At 41.8% G+C, this 10,000-nt stretch overlaps 1 long non-coding RNA gene across 1 annotated transcript in view; it reads right to left on the reverse strand.

Annotated features, from left to right (window-relative positions):
- Window positions 1-21: 21 nt before the first annotated feature.
- LOC138957265 (uncharacterized) overlaps window positions 22-10,000 on the reverse strand; it is a 14,895-nt gene continuing 4,916 nt past the window's right edge. Inside the window, exon 3 of the long non-coding RNA XR_011452977.1 lies at window positions 22-93. This is a non-coding gene — a long non-coding RNA (uncharacterized lncRNA). The remainder of the gene's footprint in view (window positions 94-10,000) is intronic.

Raw genomic sequence — 10,000 nt, forward strand, 5'->3', positions numbered from 1 at the left:
GACAGAGAGAGAAGTACTTACAGTTTTTCCAGTAGATGCAATCTCTCAAAATCACGATGGGATATGGTGTCGATTTGATTTCCAGACAGATCACTGTAACAAGAAGACATCACGTTACTCATCATCTTCACAAAGTTACGCGAGTACCTTCAAAACAGATCCGACATTTTGCGCCCAGATTTCAACATTACAGCAAGTAAAACAAAACCAGAAAACTTCCGACATAAAAAGTATATTCCCCACAGAAAACTGTCAGAGATCGCTTCAAAAGGTTTGGAGTTTTAAGTCATGAATAATAGTCAACACATACCTTTAAAATGTAGTCTCTGAAAATAAACCCTTCTAGTTTCTATCGAAGTGACTAATGTAGTCATCATAGACTGTGATTTTCCTTGTCCACTGTGTTTTATTTCGCGGGAGTGCTACTGTTAGCCCCTGAAAGAGGTGCTTCATGAAGATGATGGTATAAATTATGTGAAATGCAGGATTCGTCTTCACAAAATCAAACGGATTTCGACTGCTAGACGCATACGTATCCACTAGCACAAGAAAAATATGACGGTATATATAGAATCGGAACGTCGCCACTAAAGAATAGGCCGGTGTAACACACAATTTTTTTTCTCCACGAACAATTTACTCCGGAGTAAATATTTCGTACGAAATTTTTACTCCGAGTACACTTTTCGTACGAGAAAAGAACTCCCCAAGGCATGAAAAAATTACTCCCTCCACGAAATTTTTACTCCCCATTTTTTTTACTTCCAGTAAAAATCTCGTACGCAAAAATGGGATGCTGGCGAAGGGATAATGCCAATAAGTGATCTCGCGCACACGAATGTCGCGCTACCCTCCTTCCACTCCTTCCACCACCAAGACTAACAGAGGGGACAAGGGAGTAAAAATTTCGTACACCTGGCATGGGAAGTTAAATTGCTCGTGTTGGGGTGAAGTAATTTATTCGTTATTTATTCGTCAGGAGAGTAACATTTTTGTACGAAATGTTTACTCGGAGCTCACCTGTCTTGGGGAGTAATTTTCTCGTGCAATGGGGGAGTGCTTTTTTCGTAAAGGGAGTAACTTTTTCGTACGAGATGTTTACTCCGGAGTAAAAATCTCGTGGGAGTAATTTTCTCGTGTTACACCGGCTCCCTTATTGACATTGCTTTAGTTAACCGTCACCGTGCTTCGCGCGTGGGTCGTGGACGACTCGAAGAACCTCACAAAATGGACTTTATCTCTGAAACTATTTGGATTTTTAATTTGAAACTTCATGTAATCTCTAATCACCATACGACCTTCCCATTGCCCAAGTTTTGAAAGAATATATTTGTAAACAAACAAATAAACGATGACGTAATTTGAACTACACAGTCCGGATGATGTGGGTCGTGGACGACCCATATGGAATTACGTAAGGAATTTTACGGTGTTTATCCTTATCAGGATGGCGTGGGTCGTGTACGACCCATACGTTTTACGTTGAATCCTTCTTTGGAAAATATGGGTCGTACACGACCCACATCATCCGGACTGTGTAGTCCAACGCGTGATCCGGTGAAGGTTAATAGGCTTTAATTAACATGTGTTCCACTGACATTATTTTAGAAATATGAATCATCTATATCTTAAATGGTCTGCAATTGTATTCATCTATGTTGAGTCTTACTTAAGGATTTGTGTGGTTTGTTTCACCGATGCCCTTTCGGATTTTTGTTTGTTTGCTTGTTTGTTGTTGTTGTTGAACGGTCCTCTTTTGCTTCAGATTGTTTGCTTGCTAATTAGTTTTATTCCCGTTTGTTTGTTTTATCCTTCAGAAATAAATATTTCGAGTTTAAGCTCTCTCTCTCTCTCTCTCTCTCTCTCTCTCTCTCTCTCTCTCTCTCTCTCTCTCTCTCTCTCTCTCTCTCTCTCTCTCTCTCTCTCTCTCTCTCTCTCTTTCTCATACATTGCTGTACTTTTTAAAGAAATTTTAAAAAGCATTTACGTTTGTTTGTGTCTGGTTTTGTTTTATGACTTTGTGAGTCCAATATTTTTTTATGTTTATACTCGACCATTATTCTGATGTTTTATTAGTTTAATACTTTGATGAGGTATGTGCGCAGTATTTGCTTTTGTTTACAATTATTCTCTGTATATGTTACAAGGACAGGTTGGAAGATTAGGCTAAGCCTAAAACCTTTATCCTTATGTAATAAAGTTCTGAGTTCTGAGTTCTCTCTCTCTCTCTCTCTCTCTCTGTGCTCGTGTTTGTGTGTCTTTTTCATTCTTTTCCTAATTTCTTTCTGTCTAGACCCGTGCACGGTTCGTATGTGTTTGCTAGCGGTTGTGCGTTTCGCGAATGTCAGTGGTTTGTTTCAAACTAATCCGATAGCAGTCGTTACCTCGCTAATTTAACCTACAATGTTCTCTTTTGCTGTAACGTTTGGCAACCGTTTCCGACCTTACCGATGGCTGTTTTGCACGAAGCTATCAAGGAACCCCTAAGCCATGGACACTGATTAGTCTTGGCCTGAAGAAAAACTCGCTTCCCCGCCATTAAAGCTTCTCAGTCCCGCGGTTCGTCCCGTCTTCATTAAAAGTTTTCAGGGTCATTAGTTTGTAAGATACGTTCGTCCTCTGGAAATTTACCTCTCCCTCTCCCCATCGTCTTCTTTATAGGGTTCAAGGTCATTACTTAGCTAAATGCTGGTATGTAGAAGCTCCCCTTAAATGCTTTTGTCACCTGAAAAGTCCTCTCCCCCTACCCCTCTCCCCCTCTTCCCGGCGTCCCCTCCTTCCATTTCGCCCTACACCTTTTACCAACCAACCACCCCCACCCACTGTTGCATAGCCCTGTCTTCAGGCTCGCCAAGACTCAGTTGCCCCAAACGCTAATTGGGTACGACATCCGGGTCCTGGTCCACTTGATGCATTGGTCTTGTGCATGCGAGGAGTGAGGTTGATTGGCTGAGTTGGAGAAAGGCGCCGAGGTAAGCTGCTTGCCTATTACCACTGATGAGCCATGTCGTGACTGTCTGAAGCGCCGGTGTAACACGAGAAAATTACTCCCACGAGATTTTTTACTCCAGAGTAAAAATTTCCTTCGAAAATGTTACTCCCTTTACTAAAAAAGCACTCCCCCATTACACAAGAACATTACTCCCCACGACAGGTGAGTTCCGAGTAAACATTTCGTACACAAATGTTACTCCCCTTACGAATAATAAAAGGAATACATTGCTTCACCCTAACACGAGCAATTTAACTTCCCATGCCAGGTGTACGAAATTTATACTCCCTTGTCCCTTGTTAGTCTTGGTGGTGGAAGGGGTGGAGGGAGGGTAACGCGACATTCGTTTGCGCGAGATCACATATTGGCATTATCCCTTCGCCCGCATCCCATTTTCGCGCACGAGATTTTTACTGGAAGTAAAAAAATGGGGAGTAACAATTTCGTGGAGGGAGTAACTTTTTCGTGCCTTGGGGAGTTCTTTTCTCGTACGAAAAATTTACTCGGAGTAAGAATTTCGTACGAAATTTTTCGTGGAGTAAAAATTTCGCGTTACACCGTTAAGGACGGGAAATAAGGGATAGGGGGTGGAGAAGATGGTGGTAATGTGGGACCCCCCTTTTCAGACCCCCCCCCACCCCCCACCCCACCCACCACTCAGCCCCCAACCATTTACCCCAAATTTTTAAGACCGCCCCTTGTAAAAGCTTGCTTTTTCAGATTTATTTGTGTGTGTGCATCAGCTCTGTAGACCTACCTACATCATGATGATGATGGTGGGGGTCCAATGAAAGTTCGGGGGTGGGAGGGGGGGGTATAAGGTGAATGGATGGGGGGGGGGGGGGGCGGGAAAGGGTCAGTCGTCGTTGTCAGGAAAATCGGGCAGATTTCAAGGACAAGAACTTGTGCGACATCTCTCCGCTCTTTATGATCTCACTTGAAAGTTTGGAATCCTCCGAAAGCGGCGTATGGCTGCCTAAATGGCGGGGTAAAAACGGTCATACACGTAAAATTCCACTCGTGCAAAAACACGAGTGTACGTGGGAGTTTCAGCCCACGAACGCAGAAGAAGAAGAAGAAGAAGAAAGTTTGGAATACGGGGACATTTTTAAATACTTTGAAGGTTTTGCTAATTATGCCCACGCCCTGTTTATTTTTATTTTTTAACAAGTGCGTGTAAATCTTTCGAGTGTTTTATCTGTACGAGGGCATGAGAATTCTCTTCAGTTTTGCAATCGTGCTGATACGCCGCGGCTTCGTGCTTTGATCTGAATACTCCGGAATATGACGTGAACCTGCTGAGGGATGCAGACGCGGCTTGTGCTTTGATGTGTTGTAGACGAAATGTAGCCCTTTTAGTAGACATGCAGTGATGACATCGAGATTGCTATAATTCTTTTTTCTTTTAGGGGGTAAGGAAGGGGTTGGTGTGGTGGTGATGGGGGATGATGGGGGTGCTGGGGATGGTGGTTGGGTTGGTGTTGATGATGTAGGGCTAGTGGGAGTGGTAGTTGTGGAGTCGGCGGTGGTGGTGGGAATGGGGGTGGTGGTGGTGGGGGGGTCGGATCTGGGGAATGAAAGGGGGGGGGGGGGGGGCAAGTTTACTTTTTTTTTTTAGAAGAGCCAAGCCACAACTAAAAGTTTCTCTCTTCCGGGGGGGGGGGGGGGGGGGGAGGCGGGGGAGGATTGGAGGGCTGGCAGCGCAGCGGCGTCGGCAGCGGCGGTGGTGGTCAGGTGCACATCTTCACAGTCACAGGAGTGCACATGCACGACATCGTCTTCCTGCCCCCTCCCTTCTCGGAGCTTTGGCGATCACAGACAGACAGACACACACACACAAAGACAGACAGACACTCTCTTTTATTTATATGTTCATAGATGTATAGATGTATAGACTATCTTATCTGTCTGCTGAATTCCAGTCTGAGCTTCCGCAGAGACGAGTAATTGAAACATGAAACATTTGGAAAGAAAATTCCATATTGTCGTTTCAAGAAGTGGTTAGGCTTTTAACTGAAGTACAGACAGGAAATAGGGATAAAGACAGAGTCTGTCTGCTGTCTGGTGACCAGGTACTCCATTTTATGCAGCGCGATTTGCTCCTCGTTATCAGCCCATCATTGTTATTTCTTAAATGGAAAGTATTTAGTACAAAAGAGGAAGAAGAAGAAGAAGAAGAAGAAGAAGAAGAAGAAGAAGAAGAAGAAGAAGAAGAAGAAGAAGAAGAAGAAGAAGAAGAAGAAGAAGAAGAAGAAGAAGAAGAAGAAACAAGTCGCGTAAGGCGAAATTACTACATTTAGTCAAGCTGTGGAACTCACAGAATGAAACTGAACGCACTGCATTTTTTTCACAATGACCGTACGCCGCTTGTGCATAACGGAGTGAAACTGACGAGCCTGTTCAGCGCGGTAGTGGTTTCGCTGTGCTGCATAGCACGCTTTTCTGTACCACTCTTCGTTTTAACTTTCTGAGCGTGTTTTTAATCCAAACATATCATATCTATATGTTTTTGGAATCAGGAACCGACAAGGAATAAGATGAAATTGTTTTTAAATCAATTTCGGAAATTTAATTTTGATAATGATTTTTATATTTTTAATTTTGAGAGCTTGTTTTTAATCCAAATATAACATATTTATATGTTTTTTGAAATAAGGAAATGATGCAAAATAAGATGAACGTAAATTTGGATCGTTTTATATATAAAAAAAAATTATTTCAATTTTCAGATATTTAATGACCAAAGTCATAAATTAATTTTTAAGCCACCAAGCTGAAATGCAATACCAAAGTCCGGCCTTTGTCGAAGATTTGCTGGGCCAAAATTTCAATCAATTTGATTGAAAAATGAGGGTGTGACAGTGCCGCCTCAACTTTTACAAAAAGGAGGATATGACGTCATCGAAGGTATTTATCGAAAAAATGAAAAAAACATCCGGGGATATCATTCCCAGGAACTCTCATGTCAAATTTCATAAAGATCGGTCCAGTAGTTTGGTCTGAATCGCTCTACACACACACACAGACAGACAGACACACACACACACATACACCACAACCCTCGTCTCGATTCCCCCCTCTACGTTAAAACATTTAGTCAAAACTTGACTAAATGGAAGAAGAAGAAGAAGAAGAAGAAGAAGAAGAAGAAGAAGAAGAAGAAGAAGAAGAAGAAGAAGAAGAAGAACAACAACAACAACAACAACAACAACAACAACAACAACAACAACACGCATAATTTTTCTCTTATCTCTGTCTTCATATGTCATTAAAATATCTCAGTCAAAAGAGGACTGCGATGTAAAGGGACACTGTTGGCCGAAGCTGAAGGTGTCCTCATAATTGTAGGTACCACCGCACCATTCCTGGACAAGGCTCTCTGTCTGTCTGTCTGTCTGTCTGCTTGTCTGTCTGTTTGTGTGTCTGTCCCTATGTCTCTCTCTCTCTCTCTCGTTTCTCTCTATTTCTCTATCTACCTGTCTGTATGTCTGTCTGTCTGTCTGCCTTTCTTTCTCTCTCTTTTTCTCTCTCTCTCTTTCTCTCTCTCTCTCTCTCTCTCTCTCTCTCTCCTCCATCCCCCTATCTCTCTCTCTCTCTCTCTCTCTCTCTCTCTCTCTCTCTCTCTCTCTCCGTCTCTTTCTCTCTCCCTCTCTCTCTCTCTCTCGTCTCGACCCACATTTTTCAGTGTCTATTGTTTAATGCCATTGAGATTGTTTTTAAGCATCAATCAATATGGGACTCAGCTGTTATAGTCAATATGACCCCTCCCTGCGCAGTGGGGCAAGTATTATTTTCCGGCTTCAAGCATTTGTTGGGACATTGAAAAGAGCTTTTATTGGAACGGAAGATGCTCTTCTTGTGCTGTCCAGTTCTGGGAGACAGTGAGAAAATAAACCCGTGTCACTTCCTGTGGCTTTTTAGGCAAGCGAAATCTTTATGCTTCTGTATCATGGATCAAAAGCGTGCAGGTCTCTGTTTGTACATGTATCTCTATCTGTCTGTCTGTCTGTCTGTCCGTCTCACTCTCTCTCCCCCCTCTCTCTGTTTCCCTCTCTCCCACTTTTTTTGTCTCTCCCTATGTCTCTCTCTCTCTCCCTGTTTTTGTCTCTCTCTCTCTGTCTCTGTCTCTCCCTCTGTCTCTCCCTATCTCTCTCTCTCTGTCTTTCTCTCTATCGCTCCCTCTCTGAGTCTTTCTCTCTCTCTGTCTCTGTCTCTCTCTCACACACTCTCTCTCCAGCTCTCTCTGTCTGTCTCTGTCTGTCTGTCTCTCACTCACTCTCTTTCTCTCTCCAGCTCTCTCTGTTTGTCTGTCTCTCTCTCTCTCTTTGTCTCTCTCTGTCTCTCTCTGTCTCTCTCTCTCTCTCTCTCTCTCTCTCTCTCTCTCTCTCTCTCTCTCTCTCTCTCTCTCTCTCTCTCTCTCTCTCTCTCTTTGAACATAAAAAAACGCTTTTATTGGAACAGAAGATGCTCTTCATGTGCTGTTCAGTTTTTTGAAGGCAGGAACAGAAACAAACATGTCACATTTTTCTTCTTCAGTTTTTTTGGGGGTGGGGTGCGGGGTAGGTCCAGTAAAATCGTTATGCTTTTTTTATCATGGGTCAAAAGAGTGCAAAACTCTGCTTGTGCATATTTTTCTGTTTGTCTGTCTGTATGTATGTATGCATAGATCATCAAAGGAGCAAAAAAACCATCAGGGAAGAGGGGGGGGGGGGGTGTTGGAAATCTACTCTGTTCCTGGAATGGTTCTGCACTGCCTCAAAGCGGTGAATCTTGCCGTTGCTTCTTTCCCGGCCCCGTGTGTAATATAAATTGATAGAAAATTAACCTAATTTCCGTTTGCTTCCAGAAATTGCACCAAGCACTATCAGATCACGATGAAAATCTGGACTTCATCAACATTGAACGCGTTGCCCTCATTAAGAGCATTCTTTGTGTCTATGTTTTAGCCTGTCTTTTAACCTGTTTGTCATACGTGGGCGGTATTAACTTATTTTCAAGCTGCGCCACTTACGGGCATGCGGTCTTATAGTTGAAGGACATATTACGATACGGCATCAAAGAGCGCAAGGTAATTTTTCAAAGACGAATATCTTAATTAAAAAAAATCAATTAAAAATGAAAACGCCTACTTTTAGACGAAGTGTAAAGTAAAACAAGTCGCGTTAGGCGAAATTACTACATTTAGTCAAGCTGTCGAACTCACGGAATGTCACTGAACGCACTTCACCAAGACAATACAGCTTCGTCAACCCCCCCCCCCCCCCCCCCCCCCCCCCCCCCCGAGAAGGAATTGGCTCACTTCTCACGTGCAAAACGCAGTGAAATTGGCAAGCCAGATTAGCGCGTACCTAGCTATTGCGCTAAGCATGAAAGCGTGCTTTTCTGTATTCTTGTTAACTTTCTGAGCATGTTTTGAATACAACATATCATATCTATATGTTTTTGGAATCAGAAAATGATAAAGAATAAGATGAAATCATTTGGGATCGATTTCTTACATTTTATTCGTAGTACTAATTAATCTATTTTCGTTAATTGTGATCACATTTTAAGAGTAAACATAACATATGCATATATTTTTAGATTCAGAATTTGACGAAGAATACGATGCAATTAATTTTGTTTGCGAAAATTCGATTTAAATGACAACTTTAATGAGCAAACTCATTAATTATTTTTTAAGCCTCCAAACTGAAATACAATCCCAAAGTCCGGGCTTCGTCGAAGATTACTTGACCAAACTTTCAACCAATTTGGTTGAAAATTGAGAGCGTGACAGTGCTGCCTCAACGTTTACAAAAAGCCGGACATGACGTCATCAAAGACATTTATCGAGAAAAAAAAAAGTCTGGGGATATTATATCCAGGAACTCTCATGTGAAATTTCATGAAGATCGGTCTAGTATTTTTCTCTTAATCGCTCTACACGCACACACATACAATCAATCAATCAATCAATCAATCAATCAATCAATCAATATGAAGCTTATATAGCGCGTATTCCGTGGGTACAGTTCTAACCCGCGCTTGTCGAAGAGTTGTCACACACACACACACACACACACACACACACACACACACACACACACACACACACACACACACACACACACTGTATGACATTGTTTGATATGAGCTCAGGTACCAATCATCAGTGTTAACGGCCTTGCAAACGTTGACCCTGTACTTGATGTATAACGGAAAAGAAGTATATGAGATGAGGTGGGAGGGGAAGACACCAAAGAGATAAAATGATAACATTTGACAGATGTTCTGAAAGCGGAATTCTTGCTGATGTTTTGTATTCATAGATCGATCGCACCATCAAGTACCTGCCAGTACATACATACATACATACATACATACATACATACATACATACATACATACATACATACATACATACATACATACATACATACATACATACATACATACATACATACATACATACATACATTCATACATACATACATACATACATACATACATACATACATACATACATACATACATACATACATACATACATACTTACATACATGCATACATACATACATTCATACACCAGACCCTCATCTCGATTCCCGGTCAACGTTGAAACATTTAGTCAAGTTTTGACTAAATGTAAAAAGAGAGCAGCGAGGTTAGTGTTAAGGCCACACAAAAAAGTTGTATGTTTCTGGTCACCCGTCCCTACCTAGTTTTCTCGCGCCAACCCTAGACTTTTTTTTATTGCATTTGTAAAAAAAAAAAAAAAAAAAAAGCGTCAAAACGAAAGTAACAGACGGCAGACGACACAAGGTTAAGGGGGATAACTCCGCATCCCTTTTGTCTCATTTGTTTTGTAATGTGTTGTCTTTCTCTTTGTATAGTAAGTCCAGTCTCTTTGCGTCACTGTATAGTTATTTTCTACCCTGACCAACAACAACAACAACAACAACAACAACAACAAAAATACCTACCTACCTACCCTATTTTTTGTAGCCATGTTACCAGAAACATACA

Source organism: Littorina saxatilis, unplaced genomic scaffold (assembly GCF_037325665.1).
Source record: "Littorina saxatilis isolate snail1 unplaced genomic scaffold, US_GU_Lsax_2.0 scaffold_2063, whole genome shotgun sequence".
NCBI classification, from domain to species: domain Eukaryota; kingdom Metazoa; phylum Mollusca; class Gastropoda; order Littorinimorpha; family Littorinidae; genus Littorina; species Littorina saxatilis.